Source organism: Terrapene carolina, unplaced genomic scaffold (assembly GCF_002925995.2).
Source record: "Terrapene carolina triunguis isolate 2854851 unplaced genomic scaffold, T_m_triunguis-2.0 Scaffold84, whole genome shotgun sequence".
Taxonomy (NCBI): domain Eukaryota; kingdom Metazoa; phylum Chordata; order Testudines; family Emydidae; genus Terrapene; species Terrapene triunguis.
Window position 1 is genome coordinate 21,308,106 of NW_020664435.1, and position 21,612 is coordinate 21,329,717.

The following is a 21,612-nucleotide window of genomic DNA, read 5'->3' on the forward strand; positions in this document are numbered from 1 at the left end:
ATGCTGTAACTAGGACAGATTTTAAATAATACAATCCACAGAATTTTCAGCAGCCAAAAAAAAAACTCATTATAAATCACGTTGGTCTTCAGCTAGCAGTTACAGTAGTACTGATAGACAAAGAAAGAAAAGAAAGAGATTATTTCATTTTGGAGACAACAAGCCAATAATCAAACTCAAACAAGGATTCAGATTTCTAAATAAGGGCAATATTTGGCCAGTTACTCCACTGCCCCCTATAACAGATGCAACTCATTTTCAAAACCAGGTTTTTATATCTCTATCTCTGGATCTATATATTCTTGCTACAATTCATCTTTGTTTCTTATAGGATTTTTCTTGAGTCATCTGCTCAGCATCCTCTTCTGCAAACTTCTGAGAAATGAGCAAGCTGAAATTCAGCATAAATACAGACATAAATGCTATAGATTGTGCTGAGCGGTTTCCCAAGGTGAAGATTCATTGTAATTGTTCCTGTGGTTCTTGACAGACATTTTGTGAAAGGAAATGCTGTGTCCTTCCCAGTGCTACAGAAAATTAAAGCAGTGAATGAATATACTGTACATGGTGGGCCTGATTCTCTTCTCCTTCACTCACATAAAGCAGGTCTAACACCAACACAGGAGCACGAATACAGAATTGGTGGGAGAGGTTAATCAGGCCCCATGATTGTAGCAGAGCAAGAGAAGTGCAGAATTCCCCCCCCCCCCCCCCGGTTGGTGACTGTTGAGAGTGGGATCTCTGACAGGTGCACGAGGAAGAGGCAGCAGCACTCAGCAAATCAAAATCATTGCTCCTGAGAACTTTTGCCCTTCATCTTAGAGCAACCATCCAGCTAGATAAACATAACAGGATCAAGCTGTGACAGAAACCCCTACTCTGAAAAAAACAGAACTTACGCAACGCTACTGAAATCCATGAAATACTGAAAGTAAACTTTCAGAATAGATTTGACATGTGAACTTAAAAAAAAAAAAAAAAAAGAAGGATTCTACATTAGGGTGATTGCCCTACTTCATTCAATAAAGTTGGCATCTGTGCAAAAAGGAAGTGGAGCCTCACCTAGAGCAATGAAATTTATAGGCTGAGTTTAGGGGCACTGTTGTGATCAAAGGTCTTTTTTTCCACCTGAGTTTTTTGCCATGCAAAGAGAGAATGTAAACAGTAGAGCACTAATGATGAATCATTCAAGAAGAGCTGCTCCCTATGTATTTGTTTTATATGATACATGTTTCATCTAGTCCCAGAGACTTACAATATGCTTTTCATTTCACATCTTGCTTCTATTAAGTATGATCAAATGGAGAGAGAAAAAGTGTGTCTGAAAGACAGACATTTTACACAACTATATTTTGTGGTTTTGTTGGGACAGGATATTACCTGTAAAAACGTCATTGATTTTCCCAGCTGGACTATAGCAGCTCATAAAATTGTGTGCTTTCTTGTGTCTGGCAGCTGGGTGGCCAGAGAGAACATAATTACAATGAGCACTGAAGCATTCACCTGCAGTGTGGTATCTGAGATCAACCCCCACCCCTGTCTAGCTGAAGGTTCTCTAACACAGAGAGCCCATTCTGAGCCTCAAGTTCAGTAATGTGCATCACACATGCAATTTAAGTCCAGCCATTGTAACTGGATTCTTGGCCACTAGTTGGTGGAGAGAGCACGTGTGTTTTGTAGGTGCACAGATTCATTCTTGCCAGCACTGCTGTGCCTGCTGCAATGGAAAGAGATTCACCAGGAGGAGGGCAGGTATTGAAGTTGCTACCTGTCCTCCGTAACAGCACTGCAGGTGGTAGCTGCAGTGGAGAAGGGCTGAATCAGCACACCCCAGCAGCCTCCACAGTGACATCCCCATCCAGGCCAGCACTGTCAATTTTTGAAGCAACTTCTACCTTAAGGCCAAGTTAAGGTTATGGTGTCTTACAGAAATTCTGCCCCAGCCCTGGCTGTATGTGCTCAGACCCTCCAACAAACCTAATCCAGAGGATGTAACATGATATAATCCAACATCAAAACATGATACTTTGAGGCTGTGTGTCTTCAGAGCTACAAATTGGGACTGAAGGAATTTGACTGACCACAAATACCACCTACAGGATAAGTGAAAGGGCAGTATTCCGAGTTATTTGAAAGCTAATCAAATTTGTTCACTTCTAAGGAAATATGTAGTATTTGTGGATTACATTAAATCTCAACTGTTGATTACAATTAAAAAAAAAAAAAAAGCCTCCAGGAGGTGGTCTGTCTCCATCATTCATAATGAAAAAGTTGAATCTGACCTGGCAGTGATGCCAGTGGTGATTTCAGTGGAGATTGAGGCTTTGAAATGGCTCAAGAAAAAAAAATCCCATGGTTTTGGTTTACTAACATTAATTGAAGAGATGCCAGTTATGTCACTACAGTAGAACCTCAGAGTTATGAACGTCTCAGAAATGGAGGATGTTCGTAACTTTGAACAAAATTAAAGTTGTCCTTTCAAAAGTTTACAAAACTGAATATTGACTTAATACAGCTTTGAATCTTTACTATGCAGAAGAAAAATGCTGCTTTTAACCATCTTAATTTAAATGAAACAAGCCCAGAAACAGTTTCTTTGCCTTGTCAATTTTTTTTAATAACTTTCCCTTTATTTTTTTCAGTAGTTTATGTTTAACAGTTGTATATTTGTTTTTTGGTCTCTACTGCTGCCTGATTGTGTACTTCTGGTTCCAAATGAGGTGGGTGGTCGACTAGTCAGTTCATAACTCTGGTGCTCATAACTCTGAGGTTCTACTGTACTTCATCATAATTCCATCTCTCCATAGACTTGTTTGTATGCATGCATGCATACACACACACAAGCAAAAAAAAAAAAAACAAAAACCTACACTGATGCATAAATGTAAGAAGCTTGAGATGCATAGAGCAAGCATCTGATGAGCTACCAATCACAGATGGGAAGAAAACAGAGATAAGGATGATTTAGAATAAAGTAAATTAGATTTAGGAAATGTGAGCCCAAAAATGTTTTAGTTCTGATCAATAGGAAATTGCTTCAGGAAAAAGGAACTCCCATTGAACTTTAAGTAGCAGCTTTAGAAACTGAAGCATTTCTGGATAAATACAGTTCTAGAACTACTGAAGCCCTAAAACTTGACTTGAAGGCCACCAAAGCAACAAGAAATAGGGAGACAGACATTTACAAACTGATTCTCTCCACAAGGAGACTGCATCAGCAGGCATTTTGAAATGGATTTGGGAGTGCAGGAATTCTGAACTGGTTTATCACCACTTAATGAACTATGTTGCCAGTGCAACCAACATTTTCCAGTTACATTAGCTGCCCTAGTTCACCTCATGACAAAGTACATATAGATTGTACGGAGATTAGTTGTTCAAACATAGCTGAAACACAAACTAGGCTACAGCTCAAATGGAAATAAATTGTATCCAGTCAGTCTTGAGAGTTAGTCACAAACCAGGAACTAAGAGGAAGGTAGTTCCTGGACACTTCTGCCAGCATGGCCAGCTACTCTGACATACTCACTCCATTGCATTCACACTTGATTTATTTAGATTTCTATGTAGTGCCTATTCTACGCTCTAGGAGCTTTAATGGTTAAGCATTCCAGGGTCTCTCCTACTGTTGCAAGAGGAAGAAGTAAATTCCAAAGTCCAGGATAGCAAACAAAATACTGCTTTGCCAGCTTCCTTAAAAGCTCAAGTTGTTAGCTCAAGTGTATCCTCTCATCACAAATGTGTTAGTGTCATGCAGGCATCGGGCAAGTTTTTACTAGACAAGTCTTAAACCATTCTGAGCTCTATACATCAAAACCAACCCTTTACACTCCAGCTGGAAGTGAATTGGGAACCAGGGCAGATTTCAGTGCACTAGTGTATTGTGCTTTCTGTATGAAGCACCACACGCTATAATGGTAGCCACCTTCTGTACCAGTTTAAATTCCAAATGGATTTAAGATGTAGCATCATGTAGGACACTTTTTACTAAGGCTTGAGGATGGAAAAGATATGGATGACTGTAACAAGGTCCACACCCTTCTTGGCAGGCATAGGGGAAAAAAGAAGGTACTTGGCCACACTTGTTACACCCAGGAGCAGAGAAAGACCTAAATGGTGAACCCTGAGTAACAAGTGGCAGATGCACTGCACCACTCAGACTGATAGACGGGAAATCCTGTCGACATAACCTTGGTTTTGTGTGGGCTGATTTAATTCCCTTTGGGAAATCTCATTTCATGTAATGTAATGCCAGGAGTTATTTCAGTCCTAATTCAACACAGGAATGTCCTAGGCAATCATAGCTAAATTATGATCTGCTTCTTCTTTCAGTAGTGTGCAACAGATAGCAGCACGTGGCTCTGACTGACCAGATCACCCTCTAATCCTGATTTTATGACACTGGACTAGACAACATTGCTTATTAGACTGTATGCTCTCCAGGGCAAGAACCGTGTCTTTCTATGTCTGTATAACACTTGGCAGGGTGTCTCTTCTATCATAATCAACAACGGAGTTTATCCAAAACACAATTATTTTTTAATATTTAATTTCATTGAATTCTTTTCAAAAACAGAATGTGTTTGTAACATTCACTACAGTGCACTCAAAACAGATGGCTGGCAAACAGACCTAGATGACAGAGGGAACAGAAATATGTCTCTACATTATTTTAGCACATTTTTAACAATTGGTTTGATGTCTTCAACACCATTAGACTTTGCAACAGTAGCACACGTACCACTTCTCTAAACAAACATTTAATCAGCCATTGTAAGGAGGTATTTCTGCATACATGATTGTGATCATTTAGCTTCTTTCTGATCCTGTAGTTATGAAGGAATGGATTTTAGTCTGCACTGGTGAGAGGCTTAATACAATTATTTTGCTTTTCCTTTTTGGTTGGTTGGTTTTGTGTAGGCACTGGGGAAAGTAAGAAAGGGAAAGAGTAAAGGAGAGAAAGGTTCAGAATGCAAAAGCTTACGTTGAGCTCCACAACAGGTGAATAGTTCAAGAGATCCTGGGTTCAAATCCTCGTCAATCTTTCTAATAGATTAAAAATTGTACCATATACAGCCCTAAGCATATAGGGCTATAGCAACTTAGGCATGCAATTCTATGCAAACAAAAATATATCAAGCCTACAATTTTTTTTTTTTAAAGGGATAACTGACTATGGGGTTTTGGTTCACTCTATTAATAGAGGCCAGATGCAAAACTGGGACCTGAATCCATGGAGCCCCCCTGGCCGTCCTTTCCACTAGGAGCTACAGAGACATGCCAATAGGAGCCGGATAGGGAGCCTGCCAGCCCCACCAACCCTCTTCCCCACCCTCCCCCCCAACCAGCAGGCATCCCAGGCCGCACCCCCGTCCCAGCACCAGCGGGGGTTCCGGGGCACGTGCTGCCCACCCCCTCCCCCCGCCCAGCACCAGCAGGGGTCCCGGGCTATCACCACCACCCAGCACCCACAGTACCCCCAGCCTGCCCCAAGTTTCACTTAGGGGTATATAGTAAAAATAATGGACAGGTCACCGGCCGTGAATTTTGTTTACTGCCTGTGACCTGTCCATGACTTTTACTAAAAATATCCATGACTAAAATGTAGCCTTAATCATGATACAGAATAGTCTCTCCCATCCATGTCCCATGACCCAAGTAATTCCTTCCCAGGATTTAGCCACCAGAGATGGCCTCTGTGGTAGAATCCTGAGCAATGTACCGATTTAGCTATTGACTCACACTTTTAGTTAAAATGTTCTTCACGCACATACTTTTATAAAAATATTGCATAATATATATAGTAAGGCCAAGGTCTGAGTGACTTATGATTTTGGATCCTCACTGTGAGTCCTCTTAAACAGGCCTGATTTTTTAGAAAGTGAGTGCTCATCACTTTCTGAAAATCAGGCCCTCTTAAGGGGCCTGATTTGCACCCAAAATGTTGGCCTAATTGACAACTTATAGCAGGGCCGCCCAGAGGATTCAGGGGGCCTGGGGTCTTCGGCGGCAGGGGCCCCCCGCCGCCGAAGACCCGGCACTTCGACGGCGGGTCCCGGGGCGGAAGGACCCCCCCATCGCGGGTCTTCAGGGCACTTCGGCGGCGGGTCCCAGAGCGGAAGGACCGCCCGCCCCCGAACTGCTGCCGAAGACCCGGAGTAGAAGAAGCTCTGGGGGCCCGGGCCCCGTGAGAGTTTTCCGGGGCCCCTGGAGTGAGCAAATTGCCCCACTTGCCCCCCCCTCTGGGCGGCCCTGACTTATAGTAGTTTTGTAACATAGCTTTTTAGAGAGGTCAGCTATCCTTTGTTGACAGCAAGTATTTCTTTGTTTCCACTCTGTCTTCCAAAGAGCTCAGATAACTCAGATGAAATTCCCTCCTGTAGAAAGAGCACCCTGAATGCCACTCAAGTCTTCTTTTGAGGAATTACAGGACTCTGAGGCTACGTCTACACTTAAAACTGCTACAGCAGTGTCGACTCTCACTATAGCAAAAGGAGAGATTCTCCCATCGCTGCAGTTAATCCACCTCCCAGAGCAGTGGTAGCTAGGTCGATGGAAGAATTCTTCCATAACCTATCATGGTCTACCCTTATGGCTAGCTCAGCTTAACTACATTGCTCAGGGGCGTAGATGTTTCACACCCCTGAGCAACATAGCTGGGTCAACCTAATTTTTTAAGTGTAGACCCAGCAATAGTCTTTAGACTAGCTTTCTGCACAAGGTGAATTTCACTCCCTGTGCATTTCAGTGGGGATAGAACTAGTGTGACCTTAGTACTTACATCAAAATGTCCATTAACTTACAAAAATATTGACAACTACATCTATCGAGTTTTTTGCCATTGTCTTTTGTTAAAGATGAATATGTTTAAACATTAAACAAAGCAAAATGGACTGGTAGGGAATAAAACCCCAATAAAAGTGAAGGGTGGTACAACAGAAAAGCCTGATATCCTGTGGCAGGACTTTTTGGGCTTTATACCCTATGCACTTCCTGCCATTTCAGATTTCTGTGAGGTTCTTTGTGCAGCTTAGCCATTCGTCTGGAATAGAACAACCTGACATAGCTATGAGGAATAGTGTAACTAGCGCAATAACCCCAGTACCAATTTTTAGCCATCTGGAATGATCAGTGCAGGTAGCACCTCCACCAGTAGATAGTCCTGATCTTTATCTTAGTGTTAAGCTGTTGTCTTATATGTTATTGCATTGTCTCTAGAGGTTTTAGCAGAAAGTCAGTCATGGCCATGCGTGCTGGACTTGGTACTTGCACTGTTACAATAAATCCTTATAAGCGAGTACTATGAATGGTGTCAGCAGCTTCAAGATGGCAAAAGCATTTTCCCCGAGAAGAAATTTATCAGTCAAGCAGGTAAAACCGTAATCTGATAGCACTTGACAGACTTTGAACTGCTGCTCATTGTGAATGAAAGGTACTTTGCTGCTCTCTCTTCAGACCAAGCAGTGCTTTTGGATGGTGTTGCCAAAGCATTTTACCAGCAGCTTCCTAGTCTGGATCATGATTCTTACAGACAGTTACACCACCACTATGATGAGAGATTGGCCTTTTGAAATACTGGAAAAAATGACAAGCCCGGAGGCAGAACCCCTGTATGATTATTTGTGTGCATTACAAAGACTGTTTGATGAGACTTTCCCTGCACCATCTTGGGCAGGAGATGGCTTGAACAAAACAGAACCTGCTGTTATGAAGGTGGAACTGGCAGTGCATAAAGGAGTCTGTGCCCAGTAACAAACCATGAGAGGATTATGTGTGAAAAGACAGTTTATGATGTTCCCCTGTTTCAACCATTCATAATCTGCTGGTGAAGAAAGATCACACCAGATAAACCTATGGACCAGATTATACACAGAGTTCAAAATGTAGAAGAACTTGGGGTTTCCTTAAAGGTATTAGGTGTTAATTCCCAGCTCGAGGGTGACTCCTTGGCAGCTCTTTGAGAAAAGATGGCTAGGGAAGTGCTAAAAAATGGAGGCAGCCCAGGTGCAAGCTATTTGCAGATATTCCCTGGGTCAGGTAAGAGAGACTGTTTCCTGAGAGGGTCCCCAACCAGATGATATTTGCAGGCAATGCAGATGCAATGGCCCCTGAAGATGGAATTGTCCAAGCAGAGAGGGAAATGTGACACAGGAAACCAGAAGATGCTGAGATGCACAAACAAACCACATAAAGAGCTGCCCAGGTACCTGCTACAGTACAACGTGTCTGGAGACATTGATGGCTAGAAAACCACAATGCTCTTGGACTCTGGTTCTGAAATAAATCTGATCCAATCCGCAGTACTCAAGAGGAAGGAAATTTGTACTTCGGGAGTTAACTGATGATGATGGAGAAATCCAGCTTCCACTGAACTTGGGATCTCTGTAGAATAGACTTTTGTTGTGGTGACCAATATTTCTAATGATGGAATCTGAGGGAATCACAAACACACCTGGGTATTAATGGTATTAATAGAATGAACCTGTTCCCGGACAATATTCAGATTCACCAAAAAGAGCATTTGAAGAAAGGACTTTTGAACTCTGCTGTGCTTAAATTCCTGGATCCATTTGTCCATTCATAGCAACCTATGATGACTCAAAGGTTGCTATAGGATTTGCCCTTGAACAAATCCATGAGCTTGGTAGGCGCAGACAAGTGGCTTTTGGAAGTCACAAATCAAGTGAGAGAGAAACCAAGATTTCGTCTACAGAATTGGAGTGTCTGGCTAGTGAGGAGATCCTCGTGGCCTATTGTCCCCATTTGCTAGGTATGGAGTTCACAGTGCACACAGACCATAGTGCCCCACAGTGGCTCCTTACAAAGCACAACACAGAAGGATGCCTAGGGAGGTGGATTCACAAGCTGTCTGAATATACAGTCACAGTTCACGATCAACCTGGAAAGCAAAATGTGGTTGTGGATGCTCTCAGCCAGGTGAGGGCTATAAGAAAAAAACAAAACAACAACCAACCCAGACTGGTCTTCTGGATATTCAGCAAGGACCCTGAATTATGCTCAGTGTGCCAACAAGTCTACCAGAGGAGACCCAAACGGGGAGAGGTTCAACATTTCAGCAATGTTTATCCATTGGTCCAGCTACCAGCATGCTGGTCCATGGCAGTAATAGGATGGTCTTGCCAGCAAGCTTACAGAGAATAGTATTGCAGTATCTTCATCATGATAAAGCAGTAGGTGACCTGTGGTATGAAAGACAGTGAGCTGGGTATCCCGCCAGATTTTTTTTTTTTTTTTTTTGGCTGAGCATAGCTGCAGATGTTAAGAACTGGGCACTTTCCTGTATCAAGAAAGGAAAGTATCAGCAAGGATAGGCAGAACTCCCTTAAGGGAAATGCCCCAACCTAGTAAGCCCTGGGAGTTTATATAGATTGACTTGAAAGTCCCACTACCAGCTGGTAATCAGTATTTGCTGACGGTGAATGACACCTTCTCAAGAGTATGTGGTGGCACAGCCACTGAGGAATAAAAGGACTGAGACAGTTATGTCTCAGAACACGTTTTGAGAGAGTATTTAAAGGATAGATATACAACATGGTTTCACAAAAGGCAGATGATGCCAGACCAGTCTGGCCTCTTTCTTTGAGAAGATAACTGATTTTTTAGACAAAAGAATGCAGTGGATCTAATCGACCTGGATTTCAGTAAAGCATTTGATAGTTTCCCATGTGGAACTGTATTAGTTACATTGGAGAAGATAGTCAAAAGGTGGGTAAGGAACTGGTTAAAGGGGAGACTACTATAGGTCATGCTGAAAGGTGAAGTGTCAGGCTGGAGGGAGGTTACTAATGGCTTTCTCAAGGATCAGTCTTGGGGCTAATCTTATTTAGCACGTGCATTCATGACCTTGGCACAAAAAGTGGGAGTGCGCTAATTAAAATTTGTGGATGATGCAAAGTTGAGCAGTATTGCTAATACAGAGGAGGACCAAAATATCACACAAGAAGATTTGGATGATGTTGAAAACTGGAGTACTAGAAATAGAATGAAATTTAATAGTGCTAAGTCTTGCAGATAGGGACTAACAACAAGAATTTTTGCTATAAGATGGGGATGTATCAATTGGAAGCAACAGAGGAGGAGAAAGACTTGGGTATATTGATCAATCACAGGATGACTATGAGCCACCAGTGTGATGTGTTCATGAAAAAGACTAATGCAATCCTAGGATGTATCAGGTGAGGTATTTCCAGCAGAGAAAGAGAAATGTCACCATTATACAAGGCACTGGTGAGACCTCATCTGGAATACCATGTGCAATTCTGGTCTCTCATGTTTAAGAAAGATGAATTCAAACTGGAATAGGTACAGAGAAGGGCTACTAGAGTTATCAGAGGAATGGAGAACCTGCCTTACAAGAAGAGGCTTAAGGAGCTTGGCTTGTTTAGCCTAACAAAATAAGGGATGTGGAGAGATATGATTGCTCTTTATACATCAGAGGGATAAACACCAGGGAAGGAGAGGAGTCATTTAAGGACCTATGCTGGCACAAGAAATTAGATGAAGGCTTTAAACCATCAGAAGAGTGAAGTTCTGGAACAGTAGTGGAGGGGAAGGTATAATGAGATTGCTTATAATGGCATGTGGCCCATTTACAATTGTTATTAGCAAATATCTCCAATGACTGGAGATGGGACAGTAGATGGGGAGGGCTCTGAGTTACTACAGAGAATTCTTTCCCAGGTGTCCGGCTGGTGAGTCTCTTCCACATGCTCAGAGTTTAACTGATCACCATATTTGAGATCAGGAAGGAATTTCCCCCAGGTCAGATTGGCAAAGAAGCTCAGGGGTTTTTGTCTTCTGCAGCCTGTGGCACGGGTCACTTGCTGGTTTGAACTAGAACAAATGGTGGATTCTCTACAACTTGAAGTCAGTAAATCAAGATTTGAGGATAGTAAGTCAGACAGAAATTAAGGGCCTATTGCAAGGTGGGTGGGTGAGGTTCTGTGGCCTGCTATGTGCAGAAGGTCAGACCTGATGATCATGATGGTCCCTTCTGGCCTTAACATCTATGAGTTATGGCTGCATTGATGAAACACATAGTGTTGCAGTTTGGCCCACCAAGCTGCATCTGCTGTGATCAGATGAACTTGTTATGTAAGGTTTGCTGACAACTCCAAATAACCCAGGGGAGGACAAGTGACCCCACCCTGTGAGTAACAGATAAGCGGAGAGTGTCAAGTGCACCACTGATTCCATGCTTAGGCTTGGTCTACACTAAGAAATTAGGTCAGTAGAACTACATCAGTCAGGTGTGTGAAAAATCCACACCCCTGAACAATGCAGTTACACAGACCTAACCCCCAGTGTAGACAGCACTAGGTTGATAGGAGAATTCTCCCATTGACCTTGCTACAACCTCTTAGAGGTGTGGATTACCCACACCAATGGGAGAACCTCTCCAGCCAGCATAGGTAGCATCTTCACTGAAGTGCTAGAGTGACACTGCTGCAGCATTTTAAGTGCAGACAAGCCCTGAGAGACTTAGAGAAGATCAAGAAGACTGAGATATGAAGACATATGCAAAGATGACAAAAAGTAACACCAAATCGCACTCAACTATCCATTATTCTCCTTTAGAAGATCATTTTTGGACTCTGCAAACCCACACTTCCTTGTGACAATGTTCAGGTACCAAAGCCTCCTGCACCTACACAGGTGAGAGACAAGGTGGAGTCTAACAACAGTGACTTGAGCAGAGTATTACAGGAAGTTGGAGAAACTGATGAGCCACAAGCAAGCATGACAGGCACAAGATGGCAGGAAAAAGGAGAATTATGTGCCTGTCCAGGGAGGATGGAAGGTGTGGCTCTGCAACTGAAAAAAATCCCAAACTTACACCTTTTTGGAGGGGACTTTATACAGTAATTAAAAAACTAAACAACTTATCCTTGCTGATACACTAGAAAGGGGTGAGCTCTTGCTGTCTGTATCAAGAACTGGTGCACAAATTCATCAAAAGAAAGGGTAAGGTAAACATTCAAGATGCTCAACCACCATCCCAGAAGGATGCAAAAGAGCATTTGGAGGCACCACAGCAAGTTCCTGTGGCTCGTGGTGGGAGACCGGTTGTGGAGGAGGAATTTCCAGGGTGTCCTCAGGACCTCAACACACTGCAGTCTTCAACAGACAGTTGATAGGCCTGACTTAGGAAATATGGGCTCTGCACTTACTGATAATGTAGATCCTATTACAAATGTAGGCACACTTTACTAGAGGGGCCTCTGAACTTAACTGGGAAGATCCTCAGTACTGCAATTCAGGCTTTGAGACTACATCTTCCATGATGCTTTGGGGAAAAGAGAGCAAGAGAGACTTTCAGGGAGAGCATGCGGTAGGCTCCATTTTGGAGCGGAACTGAAATAGATTTTTGGAGCTCTGTCAAAACCAGGAGCTGCTGCTAAACTGCTAGTAGGAAGCCAGAAGATGCTGCTAAGAGCCTGCTGGGCCTTTGATCAAGCAGGGAGCCTCAGAGGCTGTTGATGGGCTTCACTGGAGCCACAGCAGAGACTATTGCTGTGCCCCGAGCTGACTGAGGTGGGCCTGCAGTGAAGGCAATGCGAGTAACCACCACCCTTCTTTGGGGAAAGTGCTCGCAAGGAAAGGGGGGCAGCAAACAGACTTTACGGGGTTGCCAGAGTCTGAGAAGAGGTGGAGTGGTCTTGTCATCAAACCAGAACCCAGGGTTGCCGATATCTGGTTAAAACAACTCCAGTCTTCAGAGGGGTTGTGCAGTTTGGAATGATCCCAAATTAGAATTGTTCTGCCCCTTGTTGCCTTGGCTGGACTGATTCACTGGACACACAGAGTGCTGTCCTCATCTTCAAGTTCTTCTAGCATGCCCATGCAAGCAAGTGTTTAGAACTTTGAAATCCAGAGGTGTGCAAACTCAGAGGTGAGGTAAATGGTGACAGTGTAAATTCAAATTCGATAAATACAGCTTACAGTAGTAAATTAAATTTGTTAATTGATTTATCAAACTGCCCCTTGTGATTTAAATTAGTAGTGACATTTAATCTCATCTGTTATGCCATGTTCTCTTAAATTGTTAAGTAAAGGTGTGGTTAACTCTAATCCAAGTGTATATTGTTTATAATTCGTATTTCTGAGCTAGACCCATTTCACAGTTTATTTTAGGTTAATTCCTGGAGGCTCCCAAGGCATGCCATTGAATTGAATGTGTATAAGGCCCAGCCAGGTGGAGGCACCGCCAATTTTAATTTCCTTTACATGTAAAAAGACTGCAGCAGAGGGGTGGCTAGAGGATTCCAATCTATCCAACCAGGGCCGGCTCCAGGTTTTTTGCCGCCCCAAGCAAAAAAATAAGTAAATAAAAGCTGGAGTGCCGCCACCGAAGCAAAAAAAAAGAAAGGCCGGCGTGCCGCCCAAGCACATGCTTGGAACGCTGGTGCCTAGAGCCAGCCCTGTATCCAACATGACAGTAAAGGAGATCCTGGAAATCGTACTGGTGAACAACATCAGTTGCCCTGGCCAACAGCAGATGTTGCCTGCTCCTGAGTAACCCAGGGAGGGAAGGGGGTTTATACAAGTGATGTCTCCACTGAATATAGGACTCAGGCAGGCAGATCAACAAGGAAACCTTCATGGATGGCTGAGTACATGGATTCTGAGGGGTTACTCTTTTAAGTTCTTATTTAACTGGAGAGAGAAAAGTTATAAATGATCAATGCAGACAGCACTTCCACCAATACATTGTACTATATCTTTATCTTAGTGTTGAGTGATGTTGTAGTATTTCATTTGAGGGTTTTAGCAGGAAGTTCAGTCCCACTTGTGTCTGCTGGGGTTAGCAGCTGCAGTGTTCAATAAATCCATGTGATTCTATAGGCGAGTATTACACATTTCATATGTGCTCACTGAAAGGCAGTGAGTTACTGCATTGTATGATGTACTGTTCACTTAGATTATCCTGTAGTAAAAAAAAAAAAAAAAAAAAAAGAGGAAATAAAATGATATTATCCTGCACACTAGAGAAGGTATTTGCCATTCACCTCCCAGCACAACAAAACCAGTCTGCTTAGACGACTTGCATCTTACTACTGCTGCCACTCACAACCCCATACTCACCCCCTAGCATAATTAAAGCCAAGAGATGGGAGCTTGCAACTGTTATTTAAACAAAGCCACTCCCAAATTATCATAGCACTAAGCAACACCAAGACAACAACGCCCAGTACTGTTGCTTGTAGTTATTCCTGTTTGCCAGTTCTGCAAATACCGAGCAAGAATTTAAAATTTACCAGAGGATGAATTCAATGAGACAATTAGAGATGCGAGGGATGGGGTAACAGGCAACCATTTAGATGCTTTCACAAAATTTTACACATGTGGTGAAACATTCTGATTTAAAGAAGAAACCTTATTAGATAAAAATGCCATGAAAATGCATTTCTATCAAGTGTTCTGGAATACCATTTGTCTTTTGGTTAACATCTTTCATAAAGTTACATTGTGCATGGGTAGGTTTAGCACTTTAAATATGTGGTAAATACCTCAACATGTCAGGCAAATTCATTTAGACTATCCATCAACCTGAGACCAAAAAAAACAAAAAACTCCAAGAACACAGGGCTGCTCCCATTGAAATCAATGGGAACAGGATCAGATTCCAAGCCTGAAAGTTGCTACCACCAGTTTATTTGATGGGGCTGCAGAGCAAGAAGACTAATTCTATTTTACGTGAACAAGGCGGGAGGAGGAAAAGCCTTGTAATTCCAAAACAAAGGAAAAAAAGCACACAAAGTGCTCATTTTTCTCATGTTATTTGGACTCTCTACACCTGCTCAGCAGTATCCAAACCTTCTGAAACTACGGCACTTTCAGTCATTGTTAGTCCCAAACAAAGGTTTTGCAGTAATAAGTAGAATTATTTGCATGGAAAGCCCTGTATTCCATTACTTAGGGGAAGAAACAGCTTGCATGTATTTGAAACTGGTTTGACTGCAGTTGAGTGAGTTCTAAAATGTCCTTTAGTTAAGCATTCATGCTTAAGTTTTTACTGACATAGCTAACAATATCAGTCATCAAAAAGATGAAGCACTAGCAGATGTAAGTAACTGGTACGCACACAGCCAACGTAGATCCTCCAGTTGAGAGAACCGCCCAGCTAAGCTTTGGAATGATGACTAGGACTTAAAGAAATCAATTATGAAAGTGCTACCACTGTTTATTTTCTGGGCTGAGCCAGTGCAGTAAAAACAGAAGTAGTAGAACTACTTCTGCATCATAGTTACGCGAGAAACAAATGCAAACAGTGCTAGCCATAGAAATATTGCACACGTCACCCAAAAAGTTTGCAAGGAAGGTGAAATGGACATGCAGTTTTACTGGTTTCTAGAAATAAGCTACCTCTTAAATAAGAAGGAAAAAGCCTAAATATTAAAAACATTAACTTGCAAAACTATTTAAATAATTTCACCACCATCTATAGCTCAGTGCTTAGCTTTCCCAAACAACAAGAGCAAATAGAACAATAAGGGGGTATCATAGAAGAGGATGATTCACAAAAGGTGAGACCTTAGAATCACAATGTATGGCTTCCCAACTAGTCCAATATAAGAAGCTCTTGAAGCCTGAGAACTCATATCAAATATGTTTGAAGCTGTAAATTGTTGGGCACTCTCTGATCAGAACCCCAGAGCTTTTCAATGGTTCAGAGTAGAACCACTAATAAAACTTACTGAAACTATACATCAGGATTCTAAAGCTTCAGAACTTCCTTCACTGCTTCAATTTCAATGAAGTGAGCCAGCTTCAACTCAGTTTATCACAATCATTTACATATAATAGAAATAATACACTCACCACTTACATTGTAGAGATGGGGGGAACTGATCTGTAGAGAGACAACAGCAGAGCTGGGAGAAAATAACAGGTTTTTTTACTCTCATCTCTATGCTCTATCTGCAGAGCCACAGAGCATCCAGTCAGTTGGGTGTTATTAAAGAATGAAATTTTTGTCTTGCCCTGAGAAATGGACCTCTGTGAAACAGTCAGTCATCTGTTATCTTTGCTTTTTATGAAAGATTTGACATTTAAAGCAAATAGGCTAGAGGATAGGGCAGTTATCTACTCCAGGAAAAGAACTCAAGCCTCAGGGATGCTAGCTTATAGGTCAAAGCAGCACACTCTAGAATAGAAAAGGGCCCAAATGTTCAGCCTTCCCAAGATTTCTAGACACACTTAAGTCTTTTTCTCCACCTTCAAACCATCTTGAATAACAAGGCACTTTCCTTTCATGTCTCACAGCATCCCAGCAACTGGTTTATATCTTCCAACCTCTAGAAAACAGGTAGCTGCTGCCATGAATATTCCCCTCAGGTACCACCTGCTGATCAATTAGGCTGGCTGCTAGACTGCAAGCAGCCTGAGCATCAGCTGTCTGCTTCCTTCTGCAATTCCAGCAGCTGCTGCACATGACAGGAATTTAAACCCCTGCCTGCCAGGGTTCACAAAGAGTTCATCCATCCTAGTTCATCCAACTAGGCTTTGAAATCTGATAGCCACATATCTGTCTGGGGCCAGGAAACTTCCCCCCTACCCCAAATTCTCTTTTTGGACACTTTAGTCACTAGTTGCTCTTCATAACTATAATCTTACCTATGTCTAGGACTTCTTAACAATTCCAAAGCACTTTACAGTGGATAAGATTGTAGCTCCCCACTTTAATGGCACCAAGCAAACCAAAGCTCATCTGACTATATGGAAATTCCCTTTGAACAAAAGAAAGTTTCACATGGCATAGACCAGTGTAGCAGCTGTATCCACCAGCATGGGGGGGATGTGCTCAGCAAAAAGACATTACCTAAGTGCCACTCTATTCCAGCTATGGAATGGCCCCTTGAGACCATGGTCAGCCAGGAGAAAAGCAAGATTCCACTGGCTCCTGAAGCTAGGGGCCACAAAGGTTTTGTGCAGCCACCTTTGCCTCACCACCACCACAGCTGTGCTAAGTGCAGCTCAGATGCATCTCAGGCCTGGACCCGTGTATATTCAGATAACTCATAGGGAAATACAAACACTCCTGGGCTGGAAGTCAGCACCTATTTTGTGTCAGCAATAATGAATACAATTTTTAAAAAGTAGAAGTGAAGAACATGTACACTATTTGAAAATAAAGGAGAAATTTGGATTATGTAATTATGCAAGTTGGAATTTGGACAGGATAATAGGGATAACACCCTTCCTCCTAGATAGGAATGACAGCTTTGTGACTCTGACAATGTTTATTTAGTGTCTCCACTTGAAGGAGTGTGTTTGCCTTTTCCAGGAGGCAGTAACTCACAAGACTTTAAGTACACGTGTCTATCTGTCATTCTAAATAGCTCACTCAGCCAGCTAGCTAGTCAGTTTGATGTATTGCATTTATATTTGTATACTGGAACAACCTGCACACTGATGAAATGCAGGCACCTCAGGGGTAGAAGCCAATACCCATTCTGTGCCAGCAATAATAACCCAATATATAAATACAAGAATTCACATTTCAATTAGATTAGCCTCATTGTGGCAATATATCAGCTGTGATAGAATGGGATATGTCTGGGTCACAATATGACCTCCATTTTGTATTGTAACCTCCATTTTGTACTATGTGCTGAACTCACGTCAAACCTTGGGTGAGGCAGTTATTATGACGTATTCCAGTCAGCTACCTTCCAAGGAAAAGTGCTTGATACTTCATTGAAAGATGGTGTCTCAGAAGCCATCAATGTGCCAATGTACAGCTCTTGACTCTGACTGTCTCAACTACCAGTCTATCCCCATAGAACAATGGGTTCTCTCAACCAGAGCATGTGGGGAGAGGGATGAAGGGGACAAAAAGGGACAAGTCTGCCAGTTGATCATATGGCAAAAAAGATAGACTGTATTTAAGAGGGAGTGCTTCTCTGTGAGGGTGGCCATCTATTGCCACATGCATGAAGAATGAACTGGAGAGAGAGAGGCAGTAGGGACTGAGAGATTCTGCCTCACCTGAAACAGTGACAAGACTTTGGACTCACAGAAGGGGTGACAGGCATGGGGTGGGTGGGTATATCTCAGGACTTCTGTTATTTTGCAAATGTCTGTAACTCCATCATGTTCTTTTTTAAGAGTAAAGTTTCTGCGGTTAAGAAATTCCTTGGCTAAGCCTGTGTTCCTTGCTTACCTGTCTTGTTCTCCCTGAAAGGGAAAAACTGGAACCCCAGAGTGCCCACAGCTGGTGGAGCACGCAGGAAGTGTATGTAAATGACTAGAGCGGAGGTTCTCTAACTGTGGTCCACGGACCACTAGTGGTCTGCAAGCTCCATTCAGGTGGTCCACAGATAGTTCCCTCTAAGGTGCGTGTCTAGGTGGCCGCACACAAGAGAATGAAGGGCCGCCCACCCAATTAGTGGAACCGCGCAGGCGTGGCTCCACTAATTAGGTGCCTGGACCCTGGAGAAGACACAAGTGTAAGGTGAGGTGGTGACCTTGGGGGAAATAGGGGATAGGTGGGAGGGGGCAGTGGGGTGAGAAGAGAGCGTGGGGGGAATTTGGGATGTGCAGGACTGCGGCGGCCAGAGAATGAGGCGACTTTCCCCAGCTCCAGAGTTGTGGCTGCCAGGGAGAGACGGCCTTCCTTCCCAGCCTCAGCTTGGCTGCTGCAGCGGGAGAGAAAGGCCACATCCATCGCATTAGAAAGGTAAGGCTACTGATATTAAAATATGAGTTGTGTGCTTTTATTTGTAGAACAAAAAAACCTTAATTATTATTAAGGGGTTTTTTATATAGCGCTTTTATCCAAAGCGTTTTACAATAGTTAGCTAACGGTACAAGCAACATTTGGAAAGATCATTAAGTGGTCCACTGAGACCCTCAGCAATTTTCAAGTGGTCCACAAAAAAAAAAGTTTGAGAACCACTGGAACAGGGGGCTCAGGAAGTCTAAGGCACTGGTTCCCGGGCCTGGGATAGCTGGACTGCAAAATCCTACTGCCCCAGGAAGGACTCAACCGAAAGGTCTATAAAATACTGTCTATCAAAATGCAGTATAAAACATTAAAATGTGTACATAAGCACTTTCCCCGTGTACAAATGCCCTCCCAAAATTCCAGGCCCCTGTAAAATGTCTGTCAAAGACAATCTCACTAATGTGCCCTGAGAGATTGAATAACGAATTCTTACAAAACTCTATGGCTCTTCTCATGCTTCTGGGACTCAGCCTCTCTCTGCTGTTATTCCTGTGGTGAAATATTCTAAATATTCTAAAGTCCTTGGGATAGTGGGGTGGGATGATTTACTAAACTATATAACAACAGGAAGCTTTAGATATTTAAATTTAAATTACATTTAATTTATAATGATGGAGCTACTCACTGTTTAGTACATCAAATGATTTGAAGCTAGGTCATTCAGCCATTGCTCCCAGCACATACCAGCACACAAAATGGGACATAAATTGTTTTATGATATAACCCCACCTTTATCTGAAATGCTACAGGGCATCCAAACTAGTTGGATGACAGAACTTCATACTTACATTCCATTCTGTCACTTCATATCAAGTAATGCTGAGTTGCATCGTATACGCCCAGCGGGAAACAATTCCTGTCAGAGAAATCAAAACGATAGGGGTTTGGTTTGGTTTTGGTTTTGCAGGAACGGCCTGTGGGTCAGATGCCTGAAAGAATATGGTATTTTAAATCCAATTCACGTATATCTATCTATCTATCTACATGTTGTGTAGTTTAAGAAATGTATATACAGTATATTAGGTATTGGTTTAAACTGCAAATAATACACGTAAAGTGAAGAACTCCCCCAACTGCAGATGGGAAAGTATTAGACTGACATGAAGTTGGAGGATGATTATTATATTTACTCTTGAGGGCATTCTGCACCAAAAAATTAAACATTCTGCACACAATATTTTAAAATTCTGCAAAATTCTGCAAATTTTATGTGTCAAATAACTGTGGAGGCTCCGGCATGGCATTGAGGAGCACAGGCCACTGGCTGCACAGAGGTGGGAGATCACTGTGCAGCTCCCCCCACTCCAGGGCACGGACTCTGCAGTGAGGCTGCACCCAACCCTGACACAGCGCAAAGACCAGGCCTGCCCCAGAAACACCCCAGCGCCCTGCCACTCTGTGCCAGGAGCACCAACATAAGAACAGCCATACTGGGTCAGACCAAAGGTCCATCTAGCCCAGGATCCTGTCTTCCGACAGCAGCCAATACCAGGTGCCCCAGAGGGAATGAACAGAACAGATAATCATCAAGTGATCCATTCCCTGTCGCCCATTCCCAGCTTCTGGCAAACAGAGGCTAGGGACACCATCCCTGCTCATTCTGGCTAATAGCCATTGATGGACCTATCCTCCATGAACTTATCTAGTTCTTTTTTGAACCCTGTTATAGTCTTGGCCTTCACAACATCCTCTGGCAAGGAGTTCCACGGATTGACTGTGAAGAAATACTTCCTTTTGTTTGATTTAACTCTGCTGCCTATTAATTTCTTTTGGTGACCCCTAGTTCTTGTGTTATGAAAAGGAGTAAATAACACTTCCTTATTTAGTTTCTCCACAGCAGTCATGATTTTATAGACCTCCATTATATCCCCCCTTAATCGTCTCTTTTCCAAGCTGAAAAGTTCTAGTCTGATTAATCTCTCCTCATACGTCAGCCGTTCCATACCCCTAATCATCTTTGTTGCCCTTTTCTGAACCTTTTCCAATTCCAATATAGCTTTTTTGAGATGGGGCGACTACATCTGCACGCAGTATTCAAGATGTCGGCATATCATGGATTTATATAGAGGCAGTATGATATTTTCTGTCTTATGTTCTATCCCTTTCTTAATGATTCCCAACATTCTGTTTGCTTTTTGACTGTCGCTGAACACTGAGTGGATGTTTTCAGAGAATTAGCCACAATGACTCCAAGATCTCTTTCTTGTGTGGTAACAGCTAATTTAGACTCAGCAAGGCAGGATCTAGGTATGGAGGGGCTTAGTGTGGGGGGATCCAGGTGTGGGTTGAGAGGGTTCTGTGGGGGGCAATCTGGGTGTGGGTGGCTCAGTGGTGGATCCAGGTGCGGGGGGGATCTGGATGCACAGGGGCTTGTTGGGGGGTTCTGGGTGCAATGGTGATGGTACTCTGCAGGGGGGTCCAGGTGAAGGTGGTTGGGGCTCAGCAGCAGGAGGGTCTGGGTTTGTGGGGGATAGAGCTCAGCGGGGGATTGGGTGTGGAGGGCTCAGTGGGGGGGGGGGTCAAGATGCTGGAGGAGTGGGGCTCAGTGGTGTGGAGATCCAGGTGCAGCTGGTTGGGGCTCAGTAAGGTGGGTATCTGGGTGCGGGTGGCTCATCAGGGTGGTCCAGGTGCAGGGGGAGTAGGGCTCATCGGGGGGGTTCTGGATTCAGGGAGTGAGGCTCTGTGGGAGGGTCTGGCTATGAGGGGGTCTGGATGCATGGGGGTTGGGTGGATAGGGGAGCAGCTCCTTGTACAGTGACCCCCTGCCCCTGCAGCTGAGGAGCGATGGGTGCAGGAAGCGTGTGGAGGTTGGGGAATTAGCAGAGCTTCCTACAGCTGGAGAAGAAATCTAGGGGTGGGTC